The 24692-nt window shown below is 40.6% G+C and overlaps 4 long non-coding RNA genes across 11 annotated transcripts; 1 reads left to right on the plus strand and 3 right to left on the minus strand.

Moving 5' to 3' along the window:
• Positions 1-1582: 1582 nt before the first annotated feature.
• On the minus strand, positions 1583-2066 carry LOC145459775 (uncharacterized). Of its 2 annotated transcripts, none has more exons than XR_013921555.1 (3): positions 1911-2066; positions 1758-1857; positions 1583-1689 (listed from the first exon to the last, which is right to left on the minus strand). It is a non-coding gene; the product is annotated as an uncharacterized LOC145459775 (long non-coding RNA). The 2 variants fall into 2 exon arrangements; XR_013921554.1 differs by having other exon boundaries at positions 1749-1857.
• A 76-nt stretch (positions 2067-2142) lies between these two features.
• On the minus strand, positions 2143-6416 carry LOC145459597 (uncharacterized). The gene is made up of 3 exons (XR_013921474.1): positions 5197-6416; positions 4877-4983; positions 2143-2462 (listed from the first exon to the last, which is right to left on the minus strand). It is a non-coding gene; the product is annotated as an uncharacterized LOC145459597 (long non-coding RNA).
• A 7474-nt stretch (positions 6417-13890) lies between these two features.
• LOC145459651 (uncharacterized) lies at positions 13891-20867 on the plus strand. 4 transcript variants are annotated; one of them, XR_013921505.1, is made up of 6 exons: positions 14580-14695; positions 15965-16062; positions 16755-16871; positions 16939-17051; positions 18347-18506; positions 20683-20867. It is a non-coding gene; the product is annotated as an uncharacterized LOC145459651 (long non-coding RNA). The 4 variants fall into 4 exon arrangements; XR_013921504.1 differs by lacking the exon at positions 15965-16062 and having other exon boundaries at positions 14555-14695; XR_013921506.1 differs by lacking the exons at positions 15965-16062; positions 16939-17051 and having other exon boundaries at positions 14555-14695.
• A 3336-nt stretch (positions 20868-24203) lies between these two features.
• On the minus strand, positions 24204-24687 carry LOC145459652 (uncharacterized). 4 transcript variants are annotated; one of them, XR_013921510.1, is made up of 3 exons: positions 24532-24687; positions 24379-24478; positions 24204-24310 (listed from the first exon to the last, which is right to left on the minus strand). It is a non-coding gene; the product is annotated as an uncharacterized LOC145459652 (long non-coding RNA). The 4 variants fall into 4 exon arrangements; XR_013921508.1 differs by having other exon boundaries at positions 24370-24478; XR_013921509.1 differs by having other exon boundaries at positions 24379-24687.
• Positions 24688-24692: the final 5 nt, after the last annotated feature.

The following is a 24692-nucleotide window of genomic DNA, read 5'->3' on the forward strand; positions in this document are numbered from 1 at the left end:
GGGCCCCTTGACGTGTTCTGTGAAAAGCATATATTCGACACATTGCATTTAACTATACTTGTATATGAATGATTGCGATCATATCTTCAGTTGCTTTCGATTTTTTGAAATTGGTAACGGAATAAACGAACTTTTTGAAGCAAAATATGACGGTTTCCTTATGTAAAAAATGAAGGAGAGGCAGGGAGTTAGATTTTCTACGTTTGTAGCACTATGGGCCTGGTCGATGGTGATGCGAAGAAACTGCAAGGCTATCGAGTCTACACCACGGTTTCATCTCTCCACGCAATCCCAGTCCGTTGAGCGCTTGGTGTGGAAGCTGTGTACACCAGTTTTAATGTAAGTCGTTTGTATGACCGAGCAATACGATGCACGCTCTCACATTACTATATCAACTATCTAGGAAGTTCAAGGAATGCATATATGTTTCGGTGTTACTTTACATCGCACCGCCCCAGAGCAATTTTACAATCGTCAGAGGGAATTAAATTCATTTCTACGGCGAACACAGACGATAAACATGTGTGAAGTCATGGTAAACCCATCCACGAACTACTCAATAAAGCAGTAACGTAACTTAAGTAGGCCTACCTGCAATAATAGTGGAAGTCGTCTACAAACCTAACCGCCAGCAAGTTCGTAGTGCAAAAGAAAAAGATCTATTGGAGTATAGTCAAAGTGGATGCAAGGGGCGAATTTTGATCCAACTAGATGTGCCAAAATCACGAACTGGCCATGAACTCGTGGCCGGCCACGATGAATTCGTATGGCCGGCCATGAAATTCGCTGTGGCCGGCCACAAGACAACGCTTTTTCATGGCCGGCCACGAGATATTCGTGGCCGGCCACAGAAAAATCTGTGGCCAGTAAGTGGCCACGGGAAAGCTGAGACCCCTACTGCAGTGGCCGGCCATGGAAAAGCGTTATTTCGTGGCCGGCCACAGCGAATTTCATGGCCCGCCATACTGATTCATCGTGGCCGGCCACAAGTTCGTGGCCAGTTAATGATTTTTGAATATCATATTGAAGTTCTGAACATCCAAGAAGCTCTTTAATGATTTTTGCTCATCTACATTGATTGAAACTGTCCTCTTTCAATCACTGTGACTATCTGAAGCAGACCATCCCTATGTGCACTGCATCGGTTTTGTTTGTGAACTATAATTACACTTATATCGCCAGTTATCAAATTATATTAGTATGCCTACTACGTAATGTATTCGGGAAGAGTCTTAAATTTAAACGGCTCGGCACATATTTCCCTTTTTCTGCATGCGAAATGTATTTTATCCTCTCTGACTATCACAAATTTACGGGGAGGTGCGATGTAGCCTAAACTCTACTAGTGCTATCACCCAAACAGAAGCTCTTTAAACCGTCCTGTATAGCCTACTTGTCCATGTCCACTTGTCTTGAAATCATCCTGCTCTGCTTCAGAAAGTTCGTTCCTAAAGCAGTTTCATATAATGGAGAGTAAATGAAATCATAATTACGAACTTCCAGCCACGCCCACCCCATCGCTAAAACGGCTTTTGGTGGAAGTCTCTCGGATTATCACCGCACTGACTACACAAGGAATCAATTATTATACCAACGAATTGTTTTTATTAGTCTGATACACAGGTTATAAACCAGTAGAATGTATTGCGAGGCATTACCGGACGCGTCTCCTCTGCAATACGTCCTTTTCTGTGGTAAGAGAAACTATGAATAAGTGGAATTTCAAACTTAATAATATCCAAATATACCAGTACAACCTAAAAGCATGTTCCCGAATGCCTGACGATATTGACGGCAACACTCAGTGCTCGCAGAAAAGTCGAATTCGTCATCACCATTCAGAAAGTGTTCGGCAAACTGAAACAGCAATTGCGATTACCGAAAAAATGTCTTTTGAAATTTTGAGATACCTTCAATACCAAGACCCCGCAGTTGTAAGAGTCATTCTGTTGACTATGAGTCCTGGATACGATTTCCCACCCCGTGGCAGAACTATTTGTATGGTACTTCCATAATCCCCTGGGAGCACAGAGATATGCAGATTGCGGAGTGTCGACAATAAGTAATATCTCAGTTGAAAAGACGTTTGTTACACTGATCACATGTTGGTTTCTCCATATTATCTAGATCAGTGGTTCCCAACATGGGGGGCGTGAAAGCTCTGAAGGGGGGGGGGGGGGGGCGAAGAAGCGGTCAACTGAAAAAAATTCACCTCCAATTCACTCGTGTTTCTATATATATAGACCGAATTTCTTATTTTTTAATTCTCTCATCAACAGTTATAACCTTCCATGCCATCAAAAAATCTGTTGGGGTTGCTAACATCCCGGTTGGATTTTGTGATATGACGATAAGTGGGCGCGAAATTTTTCACTATCATAAAGGGGCGTGTCTAAAAAAAGGTTGGGAACCACTGATCTAGATTCAAAATGATAAGATAAGTCTATATTACAACCACGGTCCTTGCGTCCAAGCAATGTTCCCTCTAAGCTGCGCACGTGCGCAAATGCGCAGTGCTGAAACGGTCTCCGCGCACAGAAAATCTACGCTGCGCACAAAAAACCAGAAATGGTGTTGCGCACTGTTGTCCAGTGGACCACACAGGCGCGCATATTCGTGAAAATTAAGATGGAACATTGCCAGGGCCAAATAGTGCTATCACTGAAGTCTGAAACCGAGGTACAAGTGAGCCCCGTAAAGGTAACTATAGCGCTCCGTGACGAAATTAGAGTTCACAATCACCTGCGCCCCTCGGAAGATATTTTTTTAGTATGGCCCCGCACACGTGAGCGATACTGATATCATTTCAATAACGCATTATTTCTGGGAATGGCGAAATAACATGGTTTAACAAAGTTATAAATAACAATGGGCTAGCTCGAAGTTAATCTGCGAGAAACTAACGAATGATAGTCTTCTTTGCGTGGCATGAACATTGCGTAAGATTTACTCAGGACCGTAACTTCAGCACCCCTTTCCAATTGGAGGGGCCGAGCTCGAAGGGGTCCAAAATTATTTCGAGAATTAACATAAATCATGGTGTATTTTTTGAAATTTTTCAGGATTTTTTTTTCGCGCTACGCGCGTTTTATTATTTCAAGATATCTAATTATTGAGTACCCTTTCCCAACAAAAAATAGGCATTGTTTATAGAAATGGGCAGTTGGGCGTCGGCCATTACCACACCATGACGCGCCAAGACGTAAGAAAACCTTGGGCGAAAAAGACTGCCCCGGTGCTGACAGAAAACTTCGATATATACAAATATATGTGTAATTGTCCATGTCCATCGGCGCCTAAATGGCTGGCGCCGAATGTTCCTGTCCTGGCGATCCGAGTCCCGCAACAAGACAAATGCCACATCGAGAGAACATTATTTTCCAGTTAAGAAATAGCAATTTGAAATCGTGTACGTCTTTTACTTTAGTACGTTTTGGCGATTTCAATATCTTTTGACATAGCAGATAGGGGGTCACGAAATAGCATCATGTAACGAAGTCATTATATCAACGGGTCGCTCGAAGATGTTTTATTATTATTTAGAGGGCCTATCTATCAGTGTTGGGATGACTCGAGTCACCTTTTCCGTATGACTTGACTTGACTCGAGTCACTTTGCAAAAATGACTTGACTTGACTCGGTGCTTCAGAAACGTGGATTGACTCGTGACTCGGAGCAAAATTCACGAGTCAATTTCGAGTCATTATAAGTAAACGGCGTCGATGAAATCACCTTATCTTATGTACGTTCCGGTTGTTCTTGATACGCCGGTGTCACTTGTGAGAGCAACCAGTCATTCACTGATTGTACGTTTCACTGATCCCCTCTGTCACATTACAAATAAATTGACCGTTAACGAAACGATCACAGTTTACGTTGTTGTAGTTGTAGTAGCAGTTTATTAATCTAATAGCAACGTATCTTTGCATCATAGACGGCTCAGTGCTTATTGCGCAGTTCTCACTTTTAACAACACTCTTGTATGATTAAAATCGAACGAATATAGTTTATGCCTTTATATTCTCGCGGATGTGTGGATCGGGAGTATCTATTGCACCACATCAATTTATTCAACGTCTCGAGGCTTCGTATTCCATCCTCCACGTTGGCTGATAAAATCAGACTGTAGCATGTAGCTATAGTTACTCATGTATGTTATTAGCAGTTGCGCGTGTGTGCGAGCGACACAACACCTTTTTGCATGTATATTTAACTTTATAATCGTTATTTGATTCAAGATAAATGACCAAATATTCTGTCCTTCACCCAGTTAGCAAAATTTAATGACTTTGCATCATCACTCATACTTCGAAAATTCAATTTGACTTGAATCGTGACTTGACTCGTGACTTGACTTGACTTGACTCGACTTGACTCGAGTCACCTCCAAAAATCGAGTGACTTGAGTTGACTCGAGTCACCTTTGAAAATGGATGGACTTGACTTGATTCGGGTCAAAATGTGCAATGACTCGAGTTGACTCGTGACTCGAAGGTAGTGACTTGATCCTAACACTGCTATCTATTTACCACACCTCGCTGGATCAGCTCTACCGGTAAATCTGAATATGTGAGCAGGGAGAGGAGAAAAATTGATAGCAATCTATATATATGCAATGCCCGATAATATTGGCCGATGCAATCATGAATTATAGAATTTTTTTCGCGCGTCGCGCGTTTAGGGACGCTACTACTAATGGGCACCCAATGCACATGATAAGTACCGGAAGAAGCCTGGACCCGTAGGGGGATCTGGGGGGCGAAGCCCCCCAGTAGTTAGTTAATCATCCTATTGGAGGGTGGTTGCGCACTGTTGTCCGAGGGCCTGCGCAGTGAGTTGGCGTGTCTGCGCAGACTCTTGAAAAATTAGAGGGAACATTGCGTCCAAGTATCTTTTGGCATCCGGGACAGTGATAATGACTGCGGCATTTACTTTTACCCCTTTCATTCGTACAAAATTCATTACGACATGGAAGGCCGGCACCTGAAAAGAAGGATTTAAAGAGGGAAATATTCAAATTACCCTGCTTATAAATCAACATTATGTCCAACAGAAATTTGGATTTCCATATTAAACTTAGAAGTTGAAAATATAATGAAATCCAATTGTATCGGACAAAAAGACCAAAAGCAAATTTCTGGAAACAACAGAAGATGCGCTTGAACCCTGCCATTATTACCGGTACGTAGTACGTACCTGCATCACAATCATTGTCCTTTCTTACATATACAGCAAATCTGCAATGAATTAAGTCCAGGTGTCGGTACAGTAATTTACTGCTGGTGAATTCGTCAGCGCAATTCACAGGGCATTTTAAATTACCCCCTGTATCGTCCAACAATTTTAACGCCAGCTCCGTCGAGGTTGATGGTGGCGAACATGGTATGTACAGCAGGATGATGATGATCCAATATATAACCTTATATAACCTCATATCGCAGACTTATCATAGACCTGGTACAGAAAGTAAGAATTGTATCAGCCCGGCATTATCCAAATCACAGCTATTCAGCTATACGAAAGATAAAAAACTATGGAATTGCTTGCATTGCAACAACATCTCCTCTATACCGTTGGAAAGAGATATCAGATCGGGGAAAGCACCGGCCACAGCGAGCTGCGAGCTGCTCTGTGGCCGGCCACAGAATGTTATGTGGATTTCACAGCTTTTCTGGAACTTGAAAGAGTATTATCCACATATTCTTGGTTCTTTGATTCCCTAACTGTTTCGTTCGGGCCCTGTGATTACGGTATTTAGGACTGAGATCGAGAAAACAGGTAAAATGACCGCATATTGACCGATCAAGTATCTCGATGGAACAGAGATTATGTATTCAAGGAGGTATATATAGTCGTCTACTTAAGCGTAAATCGAACAAATCTGCAGTGAATTAAGACAAATTTCCAGTACAGTATTGTATTATACATAAATTCATCAGGGCAATTCACGAAAGATTTTAAACTTCCCCTACATCCTGAAACTATATATGATCAAATATATACGTATAACTTTGCATCGCAGATTTATCACAAACGATAAACATTGTTGAAAAATGAAGGACAGTATCAGCATCATATTGTTTAATCGTAGATTTGCATATTTACAAAATATAACCAACTATACAATGGATTGCAGCGTCTGCACAATGCACATCTTACCGCAGAAAATCAATATCAGAACGGGGGAAGCACCGGCCACAGCGAGCTCCGATCTGTTCTGTGGCCGGCCACAGAATGGCATGTGAATTTCACAGCTTTTGGGGTACTTTTAGAGCTTTTCTGACATATATTTGGTATACATTGTTTTTTCAAATTCTATACAGTTTCTTACGATTAGCTGTGACGAGTGTCAGCTGAATATTTGGGTCTATTTCTACAACAACGACAAAAAAACATCCAAATCAACACTCACCTATCAGTTAGGCCTACATGTCTTCGTTGCTTCAAGCTTTCTATACCATTATTTCCTGTTTCATTTAGCGGTATCTCCTTTTTATTGCATTCTTTACTTACATCATTTTGTGTGTTTTTAATTGATATATAGAGACTAGGCCGGATCGTTTCGACTTCTTCCCACTGGCGTAGCAGCCTGTACTGCCGCCCCTGGCTCTCGCTTAAAATGCCGCCCCCCTAAGTAGACCGCAGCAAATTTCGACATAGATTCATGTTCAAGCAATCTTGTCAATAAAAATAATTACAAATAATATGCCGCGTCTCAGCCTCAACGTTAATAAGGCAAAAAATAATAAAGACAAGAAATAGCGAACGAATGTATTGTGCAAATAGGAAATCCATAGCCGCCTCAAAACTTAACTTTTCGGGCTTTCGCCGAAGCAAAATCAGCGATAATATCCTCAAATGCAAGTCTCTGAACATTGTCTGTTTCAATAGACAGAATGGATAGAGGTGATAGCCGATCATCCTTCATGGTAGAATGTAAATTTAGCTCACGGGACGCCAGTTATTGGACTACCAATTACGCTGTTTTAGCCGGCCCTGTGCACTGTACAGTAGCGCTCTTCAAAAATGACTTTTTTTCTCAAATCGCACTGGCTACTTGATAAAATTGTTAGGTTACCTAATTTAAGCCTACACACCAAATTTGGTTCAATTTCAACCAGTGGCCGCATTGCTACAGGAGAAGAAAGTTTCTATTTATTATATAAAAATAAATAACAAAAAATTTGAAAATTTTCTGTTTACCCCATGAAAGTGTTAGGTTGTCTATAGAAACGATGTTCACCAAATTTGGTTGAATTCCAACCAGTACAAGCGGAGTCATTGCCGTCGAAAAATTTGGATTTGAATAAAATAGTATTTACGGTGCCCACTATAATAAATAATTAAAGAATTGGTCACCGTAAATACTATTTTATTCATAATCCAAATTTTTCGACGGCGATAACTCTGCTTCCACTGGTTGGAATTCAACCAAATTTGGTGAACATCGTTTCTATAGACAACCTAACACTTTCATGGGGTGAACAGAAAATTGTTATTTATTTTTACATAATAAATAGAAACTTTCTTCTCCTGTAGCAATGCGGCCACTGGTTGAAATTGAACCAAATTTGGTGTGTAGCTGTAGGCTTAAATTAGGTAACCTAACAATTTTATCAAGTAGCCAGTGCGATTTGAGAAAAAAGTCATTTTTGAAGAGCCCTACTGTACTGCCTCATTTTGCCGCCCCCTTGGAGCCTGCCGCCCCTGGCGCAGAGCCAGAACCGCCAGGTGGCTGCTACGCCACTGCTTCTTCCTATCGTTTTTTGTATCGCTATTCTTCCGGTATTTCGGGTAAAAATGCTTATAGACTGAGCTAAACTCTCGCTCTCACCTAGTTCTATTTACTAAACGCCCATAATAGAACATAATTGATCATACATTTGAGCACGATCACGGTCACGTACAGTGCTGATCATCAATACTAACTTGATAGATTGTAGCCGGCCATGAAATTTGGCTATGGCCGGCCATGAAATTCAGTCATGGCCGGCCATAAGAATGAGTTTGACATGGCCGGCCATGGATATTTCATGGCCGGCCATACCGAAATTTCATGGCCGGCCATGAAAATCACCATGGCCGGCCATAGAATAGCACTGTTCATGGCCGGCCACGGAATATCTGTGGCCGGCCACGAAATTTTCCGTGGCCAGTAAGTGGCCACGGGAATGCTGAGAGTCCGTCTCAACGGCGATAGGCGCCACTCTTTTTCTTCTTCCAATAAATAAATAAATAACTATAACTCTGCGCTAACTCTGATCATGTGGGCGAAGAGAGGATCAAAATTATATAGTAATATATGAAACGATTACCAGAGAACCCGGCACTTGGAGAACCCGTCCCTACCAACTCGGCCCTCGGAGAACCCGGCTCTTGGAGAACCCGGCCCTCGGGAAATTTTGTATATCAAGCACGCGTGGTCTACTTGTTGTGGTATTCACGGTGTTTTACGACTACTCTGGACCTCGGTGAATGCGGCCCTCGAACAATTTTGAATTAAAAATGCATTAAATGTGTACCCGGCCCTCGGGAAATTTTGTATTCACCGGCAATCCTAATATCCCACCTCCGGCAACCCTAATATCCTAACCCTACCCCTAATATTCCACCTCCGGCAACCCTAACCCTACCCCTAATATCCCACCCCCGGCAACCCTAATATCCCACCCCCGGCAACCCTAATATCCTAACCCTAACCCTAATATCCCCCTCCCCCAACCCTAGTATCCTACCTGAACCCAATATTCCACTCCCCGACCCCTAATGTCTCCCTACCCCACCTAACCCTACAGTTGCATTGCCCTTAACAGCCTGCTCTGACCAACTTCACACAATCAATTGAATCAGGTAAATGTCACATCTAATATAATGGAATAAAAACGACAAAATCACATCTAATATAAATAAAAACGACAAAATCACGCGTGGTCGATATGTGAAAGTCGCGTTCTTTCCCGCGCTTGCGCAATCCGTGATCACGTGATCTGATCACGCCGTGACTGTGTGACCTACGCATGCCCTGACCTCCTTACAAGACCGACAAATCAGTTGATAATAACATTATTACTTTATTAATTCATATTAATACTTGTGAATACACTTAATTTCAAAATTTCCCGAGGAATTCACCGAGGGCCGGGTTCTCCAAGGGCCGGGTTCTCCGAGGGCCGAGTTGGTAGGGACGGGTTCTCCAAGTGCCGGGTTCTCCGGCAACCTATGAAAGAACCAACATTATTGACATAACTCATTCAAATCATTTAACGACGAGATGCATAAAGTAAACCCCCAGAAGTTGCATCGATTACCCTACTGTGGGCCCAAGATCAGTGTTTATATGGGCGGAAGGGGACTGAAAAAATGAGGCTTCAACCATGGTTACAACTTACCAGACACAACACATACTCCTGAATCGTATAGTGACCACCTCTAGTCGATAGACAAAGCTTTGCTGGTGTGACGTCATATTGATCGACAACGTGTTCATGCCTCATTTTGAAATCCACTAGGGGGCGCTAAAGAGCGTCCGGAATTCGTGCAATGAAAATATGGTAACCCTAATATAGAGGCTGTAAATCATAGTTACCTCAGTGTTTTATCGCTCATACGATGTATTTGGAAGTCAGAATGTCGATTTTCCGGTAATATGTGGCATTAATTTTGTAAGTTTCGGCGGAAATCAAAACGTGATTTTATCCCAACATTTGAGTTGATATAATATATTTTATTCTTGCAGGTGGCGACGAAACATTCTTCATTGGCATGCTATAGCTTAGATTATAGAACACAACAAAACAAGTTGTAAAATTTGAGTTTTAAGCGTATATGTCTTATTGGGTCCAAGGTCGTGTGGCATTGAACCCATTGGGTGGAGACCGATGATACGTTCGAGCAACAAATTTTAAACGTTTGTAAATATTTTTTGAAAAATAGGATATCCATCTAAATGCCAGCGATAGTTAGAGCTTGTATCAAAGTGTTGAGATAGCAAAAGATCAGCTATTCTAGGCTGAAGATTTGAGGGCCAGAGATCATTTTGCAATTTTTGATCCAACGGTACCACATCTCCCCTATATCTGCCTATGAGGGATATCTGCTGACCTGTTGGTATAGCCTATACAGAGTGTGCGACTATTTTAATGGGTTTTATTCATGAAGATCTCGAAACCTGAATATCAAGATAATATTATGGAGAAGTATTTTCGTAAAGCTAGTACGAAAACATTGAGTGAGTTTTGACTATTTGCTTCTAAATCCTATCCCATAATTGGTGCAAACCAATCACAATTATATAGCCATCTGCATCGACTGAAATGAAATTCTGTAAATGAGAGGGACAATAACTAGGAATCAAAGGTGGTCAAAGTAGTCAAGAAAGCTATTCAAGTAGAAGTAGAAGTGGCGAAGAAAAAATCTATTAATGTACGAGTAGAAGTACTTCTTCCCTAAGCATCTGAAAACTACTTGAAGTAGAAGTAAAATTGACTTACTTTAAATGTACTCAAGTAGTTGCGAAAACAATCGTAATTCGTTCGCATTGACTGTCAAAAGCAGCAAATTAAGCAATGCGAAAGGTGCAGAGCTTGATTCATTTTTATGCATATCAGGAGGTATCCAATTTTCGACAGCATTCGCATTCGTCCGCATCCATGGGATGAAAATGATAGCATTGCTATGGAAAGGCGATACTAATCCTCTGTTTACTCGAAGATCCCATTTCAGAAAATAGTATTGTATGGTGCCCTCCACCATATTATAAGGACCGTAGTTTAGTCGAAAAGGAATACGGAGAAGTTGTATAGGATATGGTGTAAACACTGTGCGCGATACGGAAACGTTAATAAAAAATGTGATGGATCTTAAAATGCCTTTTTGTGCAGCTTTATATCCGGAAATTAAAGATATTTCTACACTTGCTTTTATATTTCAACCTTTATGTTCTCCAGACAAAAGAACTGAAACTAATTAGAACCCGAAGTATGATACTGGGAATTGAAAGAAAATTATAAATACTACTTCTAAAATCGGATAATGTATTACATGTGTTTGGTCCAGAAAGTTTCAAAGGCGGTATGCTAAAACAGGTATAAAGCTAAAAAAGTCAGAGTTCACTTTTCCAAATTAGGACACGCCATGTACTGCTAGATTACTATATGATGAGAAAATGCTATATTGCGAAACATCAGTTTCAAACGTCATGATGGCTATATATACCGTGATGAAGTATTTCATATAGTCGAAAATGCGGTGTGAACGGAACCACGCAACGCGCTGCCTTAATTATACTCACCGATACTTTCGTGAAATCATATTGGTCACTCCATATCCACTGCGCGCGACGAAAATTCTTGCCTTTACTCAACTTTTATGAATAATAAATTTTGATATTCCGTGAAAACAGCCCCGAAATTCCTCAGGCTATCTTCCTGATTGGAGGATTAAACTATTTCTACTGAAATAGCTAAAAATAAGCAGGTAGATCACAAAATATTACGAAGCAGAAGTAGCGGCAAATTAGATCTAATTGAGTAAGTACCCAAGTAGTTGAAAACTACTTGAGTAATTCAAAAAAGGTAAAGTACTTCGTTACTGACCATGGCCATCTTTGCTACGAATGGACGGGGAAATGCGTTTATGTTTTTTCAGGGAGTCGCGGGCGCTTCATAATTTTCAGCTACGAGCTCCAGGATATATTGTGCTTGGTTCTATACCAAAGGCGAATATAAGTCTCGTGATGTGATAGTAATCCACAGAGGTGGTCAGTAACGAAGCACTTCTACTTGTTCGAAGTAATCAAGTAGTTTTCGTCTACTTCTGGTGACTAAAGACATGAAATACATGTTCCGCTTTTAGAAGTAGTATTTATATTTCACTTTCAATTCCCAGTATGTTGAAGTATAAAAGCAAGTGCATCAAGTTATGCCTTTAATTTCCGGAAATAAAGCTACACAATATGGTATTTTTACGGTCCACCATATTTTTTATTAACGTATAATCATCGCGAAAAGTGTTTACACCGTATCCTATACAACTTCTCCGTATAGCTCTTCAACTAAACTTAACTAAACTATACGGGCAATATAATATGGGGAAGGGCGTTATACCATGATCTTTTCTAAAACGTGCTGTTCGAGAAAACGGAGGATTAGTATAGCATTTCCATACTATTATTTTCATCCCATAATGCGGACGAATGCTTATACAGTCGAAAATTGAATACCTCCTGGACCCTGGTATACATCAATATGAATCAAGCTCGGCACCTTTCGCTTAGCTCAATTTGCACCTTTTGACAATCCATGTGAACGAGCTAGGATTGTTTTCACAACTACTTACTTACCTGAGTAGATTTAAAGTCAGTCAATTCTACTTCAACTTCAAGTATTTTTAGGTTGCTTATGGAAGAAGTACTTCTACTCGTACTTGAGTCGATTTTTTCGTCGCTACTTCTACTTGAGTAGCTTTCTTGACTAGTTTGACCACCTCGATCTTGTCTTCCATAACGTGATTTTATTTTCAAAGCTACAGTGACGAGCATCAACGTGCCTTCAATGCATTTAAGACAAGAGATTCACAAAAGCGAATTTTGTATACTCAATGCTAAATTTAGAGCCTACCATAGCACTGCGAGGTTTGAATTATATGTGTGCTGCAAATGCGCCTGTTTATTCAGTAGACTGTTGCAGCCGCTTACGAATGTCAAGGTCGACATAAAAAGGCAACGTGTATATCGTTCTGATCTGTCTCCATCTCATTCTGGTTGTGAAAAGGCATCATGCTGAATGCGATACTTCACATATTAACAGAGTAATATCATGGAAAGTCACCCGAAGAGGACTCGAGAATGAAAACCTAATCTTGGACTTGATGGAACAAGAACGAATCAAGTCGAAATTATAGATTAACTGTGATTGTGAACTTGTTTGCAACCCTGCTTCATAACCCTGACACTGACTGCAACCCACATGATGAATACATACCGAGAGAGATAGTGTAATGCTGATGCGTACGGCTTCTTGGACGGTAGGTCGCGGGTTCGATCCCCGACTCGAAAACTGGTATCCGCGGCTGTCCTGCTAGGCGCTCAGCAATCACGGATATCATGGACAAGGGAAAAAAAGGCGATGCAGACTAGATGACATTACTATAAAGGCCCGTACCACACAAAATGATGTGAATAGCATATAAAAAAAAGGGGGATACGCGCTAAATGAAACAGGAAATAATGGTATAGAAAGCTAGAAGCAATGAAGACAGTATCAGAACTGGTAACTTGTAAGTGTTGATTTGGATGTTTTTTTTTATGTAGAAATAGACCCGAATATTTGGTTGACACTCGCCACGGTTAATCGTCAGCAACTGTGTAGGATTGGAAAGCAAAGTTTATACCAAATACATGTCAGAAAATCTCTTTAAGTTCCCAAAAGCTGTGAAATTCACATGACATTCTGTGGCCGGCCACAGAACAGCTCGGAGCTCGCTGTGGCCGGTGCTTCCCCCGTTCTGATATTGATTTTCTACGGTAAGATGTGCATTGTGCAGTTGCAATCGATTGTATGGTTGGTTATATTGTGTAAATATGCCTACCTGCGATTAAATAATATGAGACTGATAATATCCTTCATTTTCAACCATGTTAATCGTTTATGATAAGTCTGCGATGCGAAGTTATTCATACATATTTGATCATGTAGTTTAAGGATTCAGGGGCAGTTTACAATCTTTCGTGAATTGCCCTGATGAATTTATCAATAAAACAATGATCTACAGGAAATTTGTCTTAATTCACTGCAGATTTTTTTCGATTTACGCTCAAGTAGACTCAACTATACGTCCTAGAATGCATATGTAGGCGTATGTTTCATCGAGATACTTGATCTGTCAATACCCAGCAAACACAGAACCGTAAAAAAACCTTTCGGGATGGTTTCGAATGGTTATTTTAGGGTTTCGATTTTTATGTTTCAGAGGTATGTTTAAAATACGTAGGAAAAATGATCTTGAGGATCAAATTATTCTGTATGAATTCCAATTTGGTGGTAAGTATTCTGATGTGGGAAGCTATTTGGAACCTGTAGATACCGTTGCGTTTTGATAGAGTGCTGCCATCAGTATAAATTCGTGTTACTTGGTCGAAAACCTTATTTTCTGATTTACCGTCATCATTATATACAGCCTATATTCATTGTCTCGTGAGTCTCGTCTGTTTCGCTAGCTGAGCATGAATTCCAGTTTTATTCCGAGTAAATATAACTAAATAAGTCGAATGGGTGCACTTAACTGTACGTGGTTATCCGAGCGTGACTTCTAGATTATTCTGGAAATTTGAACCGCGCTTCGCGCTTCGTTCGCGGAATGACTGTTTCGGAATGTAGTTGTAGTTGTGTATGTTAAATTCTGGAAGCTGGAATTGCGACTGGTACCGGATGTGGGTAAAAACTAGGTGTACGGTACATAGTTGAGCGAGTAATATGCTATTTTGAAGGAATACCCTGTAGTTTATGACTCCGAGAGCTGTTTGACTTGCTGCAAACAGTTCGAAAATTACGTCTATTTCGGTGGCTGTAATGATAATAATACAAGCATTTTCAGCTATTTATAACATTATAATGTAGCATGTTATCAGGGACAATCACCGTACCGGACTGCATACTATATGGGTTGCTCAATGGCTTGGTCGTCTGCAGTTATCCACGTAAGTTTCTAAACTTATGCTTATATGAGTCATTTTCGTATCATATTATGATAACATACCGTAACATGTAGGAGATTATATGACACGGCCTACTGGGTATAATCTTACCGCTGGCGACCAGCTGTACCAACTACTTTTTCACTGATTCCTAAAATACTAATTAAAATCTCGTCCGGGCACTGAAACCCCCTAAAATCTCCCACAAAGTTGGAAATTTTCATTTTACTGAACAATAAGGGCGCCCGAGCTGAATGCCGATTAACATTTGGTACGCACGGTACCGATTGTGACGCCATGCCATTGAGCGTCTCGGCGAAGTCAAGCCGTGCTCCCGGTGAGGCCGTGACCCTCTGAGTATGTTGCTAGAGATTGATGTGATGCCAATATACGTCCTATTCGAGTAGTTTTAGTATTTCGCGTCGTAGCGCATTTACAAATTTGTGAATACAAATGATAGCACTGAAGCCAACGCATATTGTAGAATTTACTATCAACATCAACGTGTACTTATTTGAAGCTAGCTGGCCAATTTACAAAACAATTATATAGTTCCATTCGGGTCTTGATGGTTCCTAAATTTTATTTGAATTGGCAATATTGGAACGTAGTTTTAGGTGTTGCAACCAATGTTCCCTGTAAGCTGCTCAAGTGTGCAATTGCGACATGCTGACACCGTATCTGGGCACAGAAAATTTAAGCTGCGCACAAAACATCAAAGTGATGACCTTTTTTTAGTCGCTACGCACTGTTGTCCAAGTTGGGTGCGTGCAGACTCTTGAAAAATTGGAGGGAACATTGGTTGCAGCTACTTTGAGTTGGTTGCATCGCATCAATCGCTGTAAACGCGAATACGTTCTAAAATGTAAGTAGCCTACTTCCATATTTTTTGTCGCGCATATAAAAATTTGGACAATTAGAAATGAGAACACACCAGTTATTCTCCGCGATTAACCGACTGATTAACAAAACGGCTCATTCTCATAATTCATTCAGCTAAGTCCTAAACGGCATCCCAACCAAACCAAAAATGGCATAAACAGTGGTGTGTGATCTAAGTGGTTTTTGGCCGCCATGTTTTGATCGGCGTCGCAGATATCGCAAATGTATGATTTCAAACTGCCGAACATCCCAATTATAGGTACAATTTATCTATCTATGATGCACTATAAACACTGTTTCGTTAATTAGCCTGTTATGCGCAGAGAACACCTAGTGTGTTATCGCACCAGGTGTCTCATTCACATTAGAACTATGTTATAATATTGTCAGTTCCGATGAAATTTATGACCCACAAAGAGCCGAATGGATTCATCTGATACGTGCAAGGAAGTACGCATCTATATCGAATTCCGCAGTGATATGCGTAGGTAGGCTGCATTTATATAATCAAAATTCGTGGATGCGCGATGATGCGAAATGCAAAAACTACTCGACGTATTCGGGTCACATTGAATTATATGTCGCAAAATACTCTGACAATCATGGGGAACACAGCTCGACTTTGCCGAGACGCTTGTTGGCGTCACAGTCGAAAAGAGACTTTATTCGACTATTCGCGATGATGCGAAATGCATAAACTACTCGACGTATTTGGGTCACATTGAATTATATGTCGCAAAATACTCTAACAATCATGGGGAACACAGCTCGACTTTGCCGAGACGCTTGTTGGCGTCACAGTCGAAAAGAGACTTTATTCGACTATTCGCGATGATGCGAAATGCATAAACTACTCGACGTATTCGGGTCACATTGAATTATATGTCGCAAAATACTCTAACAATCATGGGGAACACAGCTCGACTTTGCCGAGACGCTTGTTGGCGTCACAGTCGAAAAGAGACTTTATTCGACTATTGTCTACGGGCGATACAATTGTTAGAAACAATGTAGATTCGGACATTGAGGGTTATTTTCGGGGGGTTCCAGTGGCCAGGCCAAATTTTAATTTATATTTTCGAAATCAATGTGACAGTAGCTTTCGATTGAGACCGGTTAAACAAAATTTTGAGCTTGAGTTGCCAGCGCTAAGATTACCACCTACTGCTTTCGATTTCAGAAACAGCAGCACTGATTTTTTTCGGAAGAGTAAGCAGATGCGTAAGAGCTGGCAAAATTGGTAAACTTCTTGACCGGAAAGTGAATTAAACTGTTCTACAAAAAGATTGTACCGCAGGTATGAGGCTGAATATTTCTAATACTTCTGAGACTTATGGCTAGCAAAACATGATATACAATTGCAGTTTAAAGTTCATCCAACGCAGAAGCAACTTCCCACTTGGCAGACCGGACTGTCACAATATCACACTGAGACGATCGCAAAAGTGGATTTACATACTTTCGTAGTATTCCGTCGGTTTGTATAGAATTTTTAACCGGACTGACTTTGATAATTATAATGATATCAAAAACTCAATCTCAAACCAAGTATCAATGTTTGATTCGTGGATGTGAAGCAATAACTGCAACTGCTGTACCCAGAATCCCTCAATAGGGTTCTTTAGAGTAATGAGGTATCTTCAGTAACTTGAGACTATATTTTCATGCTTTGCGGGGATAGTTATGTGCACTGGATTCATTTTAATATTCTGAAAACAATGTGGGGGTCGAATATCCGCATTTTAGTTTCATGACCAAAAGTATTTAAGAACCCCTGTAGATACGATACCGCCATATTGTATATTTTGACTCGCGTCAAGTCAGGTTAATCGATTTTCGAAGGTGACTCGAGTCAAATCACTCGATTTTTGTATGTGACTCGAGTTGAGAGCCATTGAGATTGCTCACATATACGCAGAACTGTTAAACTGCGTAAGTAATTGCACAGCCTCAGTTTATAGAACTTCTAGAACTGGTAACTTTACCAGCCAAAATAGAGAATAGAGAAATAAATTGATAAGATGCAATACATTACCCTTTTACAAACAGATATGATACACCATGCCTTAGTACAACGACGAAGCCGTTTCTGCTTGTGCGGAATAGTGTTGTTGCACACAAGCGAATAGCTTATTTTGAAAGAAAACAATAATTTGAAACTGACATCAATTTCAGCATTCAACCGTCAGCCACGTGTTGCACATCTATCCGTAGATTAGTTATCAATACCAATATCTATAGCTACTGTTCGGTCAACTGGAAAGTTACACAGCACATTGCATTGAAATAGCAGTGACGTAACGTTAGCAGTCTTCTCACAACTTTTCTGCAATCCTAGTTAAAACTCCAGACTCAAAGCAAGAGGCTTGGATGCATGATTATGCATTTTTGTTTTACTTCTAATCTAATTCCTGGTTTTCCTGTAAAGGTGACTGTAGGCCTATTGTGTGAAACAAGCCAAGCTTGCTGTATGGTGTAGACATTTGCTATTCTCATGTCCTAAATAAGAATGGACCATGATTTGGAACTTGATGCGATGTCCAAGTTTTCTCGAATTTAGTCATTTTAATCTAATTTGTATACAAACTGTAGCTATAATTCTAATTTAAATCTAATTTGCAGACAACTGCTGTGTAGCTATAATCCTTATTCTACTCTGATTCGGAAATATATCTAACTGTAATTCCAATCTAATCAGGAAAAGCTAAAAAAAGTCCTTGTCGGGTATGATCGTTGCACTTGAATAATTCTGTTTGTATATTATGATTTCAGATAGCTGGATTCAGCTCAGTTGGAGGCGACACAATTGGCCAATCTGTCAGATCCATCATGAAAAAGGTCGCTACTACCCGTGTGTGGAGCAGTTACAGCCGTGTTGGAAAATCTGGGAAGGAGGCTTTTAACGAGCTCGCGTTGTACAAGATCATATATAGTGAGCAACATTTATGTTTACCTTCGAACCTATCTATATGTGTTCAGTAGCCTACCTTACACCCCATGTAAATGTTGAGCTAGCTCAGTGGTTCTCGAACTTTTTTGACAAGCTACCTTGACAATAGCTAAAATTTTCGCCACCACCCCTTTATCGTCATATCAAAAATATTAAAACGAGCAGCCAGAATATTAGCGACCCCAACACATTGTTTGGCGGCATGCAGGGTATTCTGGCTACACTATGGTACCAGCCTGAACTATCGCGTCTCCAGCAGGACTGTCGTGTGTGCGCAGCGTGTGCGAATGTTAGCCTGACCGCGGACTTTAGGCTGTTGATGACTAAAATATCAGTTCCGACATGTTGGCGTAGCCAGGAGCCATCTTTGTATATGACCATAAAGTAGAATATCTCGTAAAGGATTTATTTGTCTTGATATTTTTTTAGCGCTGCGCTCGATGTATTGCCAATCGATTTCTTGCTTTTAGTATTGGTGTCTCCTCCTGAAACGTCTTATTTACGGAATTGATATTAGCTATATTGGCAATTATGCGAGAACGTGTCGTCCGACATACGACTTCGCGTCTGCACTCGCGAAAAGATCGTCGGCGATGAAACCTTTGCACAAAGTGATAGACGCAATTTCACTGAACTCTTCGATATTGATACGTCCAAGCGTTGATTAATCATGTCCTGGCCAAATGAGCCCAGCAGTTTACAGCGTCGACCCACAATATATGCAACTAACAATGTTTTATTGACCTAATTCTTTCATTAACTTTAATAATATTTTCGCGCTTTGCGCGACTAGGACATGTTTTCATGACATAATTGTTAACGATTTTGATGTGTGGTAATATGAGTCCTTTTTTACCGTTACCTATAATCCGGTCCGTTCCTATCGAACGACTAAAAAAGCACATCAACATTCAAGTGGCCCACGCAATGGTTTGGAAATCTCATGTGGCCCGTTGGCCGAAAAGGTTGGCCACCCCTGATGTACGGTATCAATAAATTTTTGTCAATCATTATTCAATCGATAACCAATTCAGTGTCATGGTTCAGTTATTCAAATGTAATACGATGTAATGTTACTCAACAGAATGTTTTGTAATTTAACATTGCAAGTCTATTATGGTTAGTGCAGGTTTGGCCAATCGTTTTCAAAAGTCTATTATGGTTTGTGCAGGGGGTGGCCAACCTTTTCAAATTTTTTCAAAGTTCACGAAACAATTAGGTCAATGAAATAATGTTAGTTGCATATATTGTGGGCCGTCGCTGTATACCGCTGGGCTTATTTGACCAGGACATGATTAATCAACGCTTGGACATATCAATATCGAAGAGTTCAGTGAAAGCGCGTCTATCACTTTGTGCAAAGGTTTCATCGCCGACGATCTCTTCGCGAGTGCAGGCGCGAAGTCGGATGTCGGACGACACGTTCTCGCATTCCATTTTGCTGGGTAAAATACGGATTAATCGGTCATTTATCTTCAATCAAATAATATAAAGTTAAATATAAATGCAAAAGGCGTTTTATCACTCACACGTAGAACTGCTAATAGCATATGTGAGTAACTTTATAGCTACACGCTACGTTCTATTATCAGTCGAAATAGAGGACCGAATACGAAGCCTCGAGAAGTTGCAATAATTTGATGAGGGACAATATACTACCCTTCCGTGAGAATAGGGACGCATAGACAATATTCGTTCGATTTAAATTATACAGGAGAGTTGGTAAAAGATAGCACCGCGCAATTTAACCACTGTGCTGTCTGAGAAACAAAGATACCTTGCTAACAGAATAAACTACTACTACGACGACAACGCAAGCATAAGCTGTGACCGTTTCGTTTGCGGTCAATTAAATTATGATGTAACAACAGGATCAGTGAATGGCTGTTTGCTCTCACAAGTGATACCGGCATATCGCAAAAAATCCGAACGTACATAAGATATAGGGTGATTTAATTGACACCGTTTACTTGATTACTTGAAATTGACTCGTGAATTTTACTCCGAGTCACGAGTCAATCCATATATCTCGAGCGCCGAGTCGAGTCAAGTCATTTTTGCAAAGTGACTCGAGTCATCCCAACACTGTGTAGTACTAAGAGCTATCTAAACAGGACCGAGCATGTCTTTAACATTCAATGTTGTTGTTTCTCTGTAGGGTTCTATGGGGAAAAAGGCAGAAAGCAGCGTCTTATCCTCGTCATCAGAAGATGAAGAAGACACATAATCAGTTGGCTTGATTATTTTTTCATTCGCTTCTTTGACATCGTTTCGTTCTGAATTATTTTCTTTGAGTTTCGTTGACACTGTTTTCTGTATGAATTATAAGTTCATCAAAGGCAATGTGTACTGTGATACGTGTATGTGTCCGCAGCCACCCTCAGGTATGCCTAAATATGGGAATACAGGGATGTTAGTATCTCAGGATGTTTTTCTGACCATCGATTGTACGTTCTAAAGCATTGTAGATACACAGTTTTATCTACGTTTTTTTAACGATCCCGATTTGCGTGAAGAACGCGTTAAAACGCGTCGACACAAAAACCGACTTAAAACTATCATGCTAGTCTTTAATATGAACCAAATAAAAACGTTTTTTTAACCTCAATGGGCTGTTTCGTGTTTGCTGGGTATATGCGGTTATTTTACCTGTTTTCTCGTTCGCAGTACTAAATCCCGTAACCATAGTACCCGAACGAAACAATTATGGAATCAAAGAGCCAATAATATGTAGAAAATACTCTCTAAGTTCCAGAAAAGCTATGGAACTCGCATAACATTCTGTGGCCGGCCACAGAGCAGCTCGCTGTGGCCGGTGCTTCCCCCGAACTGATATCTCTTTTCAACGGTATAGACATGATATGTATAGTTGCAAACAAGTCAATACTTTGTTATCTTTCGTATAGCTGAATAGCTGTGAATTGAATAATGCTGGGCTGATACAACCCTTCCTTTCTGTATCGGGTCTATGAGAAGTCCGTGATATACAGTAATATACATATTTGATTTTCATACTGCGATACATACGACATTCGCTATCCTCAACATCAATGGAGCTATAGCACTCATATTGCTGGACAATAAGAATTGTGTCGATGAATCTATGAATATTTCCATGCATATAGAAATTCGAGTTTGATCACGTTTCCGATCCCGTATAATTTGTTCATATATATATATATATCCATATAGGTGCATCGATCGATAAAAAATGCCCATGCCAAGCCTTCCTATTGAATAATAGTCATGGTGTATTTGTCGTCGATGCGAAGAACAATGGAATGTTTCCCCCAGTCAATGTTCAGGGAACAATCTTAATGACACGGACAAGTTACAATCGTTAATGATAGTTCAACATCTGAATGCAGTGCAAACACTTATCGTCGTGTAAAGTGCATCCAGGATCGTAACTGCCGCTCCCCAAACCCCCCAATTGGGGGGAGGGGCGAGGTCGAAGGGACCCAAAATTATTTCGTGAATTAAGATAAAACACAGAGTATTTTTTGAAAATTTCGAGCTGCCAAATATCTTAATTTCGGGGTACTCTTCCCCAAGAAAAAATACGCACGATTTATAGAAATGGGCAGATCGGCGTTGGCCATTACCGCGACACGACGGACCAAGACATATAGAGTTTTAGGCCATGTAACATGCTACTCCAAGAAGTGTGCCAGAACGAGCGGCAGCGAGAAAACCTTGGCCGAAAAGGACTGCCCTTATGCTGACCCAAAACTTCGTTATATATATAAAATACTGTATTGGCAATCTGAACCTCACAAGACAAATAGCATCCCGCAGAAAAAAAGTTATATGCCAGTCTTTTAGTTTAGTAGCCTTCGTTTGGGCGATTCTTTATTTTTTGATATAGCAGACTGGAGGTCACAAAATAACACCGTGTCACGGAGTCATACCAACGGGCCCTACAGTTTCCAAAACACCTCACTCAGCTCTTCCGGTAAATTGATTACGTGAGTAGAGAGGACAAGAAATTGATAGCAATATATATGCAATTCTCGATCTTATTGACCGATTTTATCATGAATTATCGAAGATTTTCGCAAACAATGGGTTGGGGAGTTCGGTTATCAAAATATGGAGGGCCCCTTGACGTGTTCTGTGAAAAGCATATATTCGACACATTGCATTTAACTATACTTGTATATGAATGATTGCGATCATATCTTCAGTTGCTTTCGATTTTTTGAAATTGGTAACGGAATAAACGAACTTTTTGAAGCAAAATATGACGGTTTCCTTATGTAAAAAATGAAGGAGAGGCAGGGAGTTAGATTTTCTACGTTTGTAGCACTATGGGCCTGGTCGATGGTGATGCGAAGAAACTGCAAGGCTATCGAGTCTACACCACGGTTTCATCTCTCCACGCAATCCCAGTCCGTTGAGCGCTTGGTGTGGAAGCTGTGTACACCAGTTTTAATGTAAGTCGTTTGTATGACCGAGCAATACGATGCACGCTCTCACATTACTATATCAACTATCTAGGAAGTTCAAGGAATGCATATATGTTTCGGTGTTACTTTACATCGCACCGCCCCAGAGCAATTTTACAATCGTCAGAGGGAATTAAATTCATTTCTACGGCGAACACAGACGATAAACATGTGTGAAGTCATGGTAAACCCATCCACGAACTACTCAATAAAGCAGTAACGTAACTTAAGTAGGCCTACCTGCAATAATAGTGGAAGTCGTCTACAAACCTAACCGCCAGCAAGTTCGTAGTGCAAAAGAAAAAGATCTATTGGAGTATAGTCAAAGTGGATGCAAGGGGCGAATTTTGATCCAACTAGATGTGCCAAAATCACGAACTGGCCATGAACTCGTGGCCGGCCACGATGAATTCGTATGGCCGGCCATGAAATTCGCTGTGGCCGGCCACAAGACAACGCTTTTTCATGGCCGGCCACGAGATATTCGTGGCCGGCCACAGAAAAATCTGTGGCCAGTAAGTGGCCACGGGAAAGCTGAGACCCCTACTGCAGTGGCCGGCCATGGAAAAGCGTTATTTCGTGGCCGGCCACAGCGAATTTCATGGCCCGCCATACTGATTCATCGTGGCCGGCCACAAGTTCGTGGCCAGTTAATGATTTTTGAATATCATATTGAAGTTCTGAACATCCAAGAAGCTCTTTAATGATTTTTGCTCATCTACATTGATTGAAACTGTCCTCTTTCAATCACTGTGACTATCTGAAGCAGACCATCCCTATGTGCACTGCATCGGTTTTGTTTGTGAACTATAATTACACTTATATCGCCAGTTATCAAATTATATTAGTATGCCTACTACGTAATGTATTCGGGAAGAGTCTTAAATTTAAACGGCTCGGCACATATTTCCCTTTTTCTGCATGCGAAATGTATTTTATCCTCTCTGACTATCACAAATTTACGGGGAGGTGCGATGTAGCCTAAACTCTACTAGTGCTATCACCCAAACAGAAGCTCTTTAAACCGTCCTGTATAGCCTACTTGTCCATGTCCACTTGTCTTGAAATCATCCTGCTCTGCTTCAGAAAGTTCGTTCCTAAAGCAGTTTCATATAATGGAGAGTAAATGAAATCATAATTACGAACTTCCAGCCACGCCCACCCCATCGCTAAAACGGCTTTTGGTGGAAGTCTCTCGGATTATCACCGCACTGACTACACAAGGAATCAATTATTATACCAACGAATTGTTTTTATTAGTCTGATACACAGGTTATAAACCAGTAGAATGTATTGCGAGGCATTACCGGACGCGTCTCCTCTGCAATACGTCCTTTTCTGTGGTAAGAGAAACTATGAATAAGTGGAATTTCAAACTTAATAATATCCAAATATACCAGTACAACCTAAAAGCATGTTCCCGAATGCCTGACGATATTGACGGCAACACTCAGTGCTCGCAGAAAAGTCGAATTCGTCATCACCATTCAGAAAGTGTTCGGCAAACTGAAACAGCAATTGCGATTACCGAAAAAATGTCTTTTGAAATTTTGAGATACCTTCAATACCAAGACCCCGCAGTTGTAAGAGTCATTCTGTTGACTATGAGTCCTGGATACGATTTCCCACCCCGTGGCAGAACTATTTGTATGGTACTTCCATAATCCCCTGGGAGCACAGAGATATGCAGATTGCGGAGTGTCGACAATAAGTAATATCT

Source organism: Botryllus schlosseri, unplaced genomic scaffold (assembly GCF_051294905.1).
Source record: "Botryllus schlosseri isolate E-star unplaced genomic scaffold, Bs_hap1 Bs17a, whole genome shotgun sequence".
In the NCBI taxonomy this organism is placed as follows: domain Eukaryota; kingdom Metazoa; phylum Chordata; class Ascidiacea; order Stolidobranchia; family Styelidae; genus Botryllus; species Botryllus schlosseri.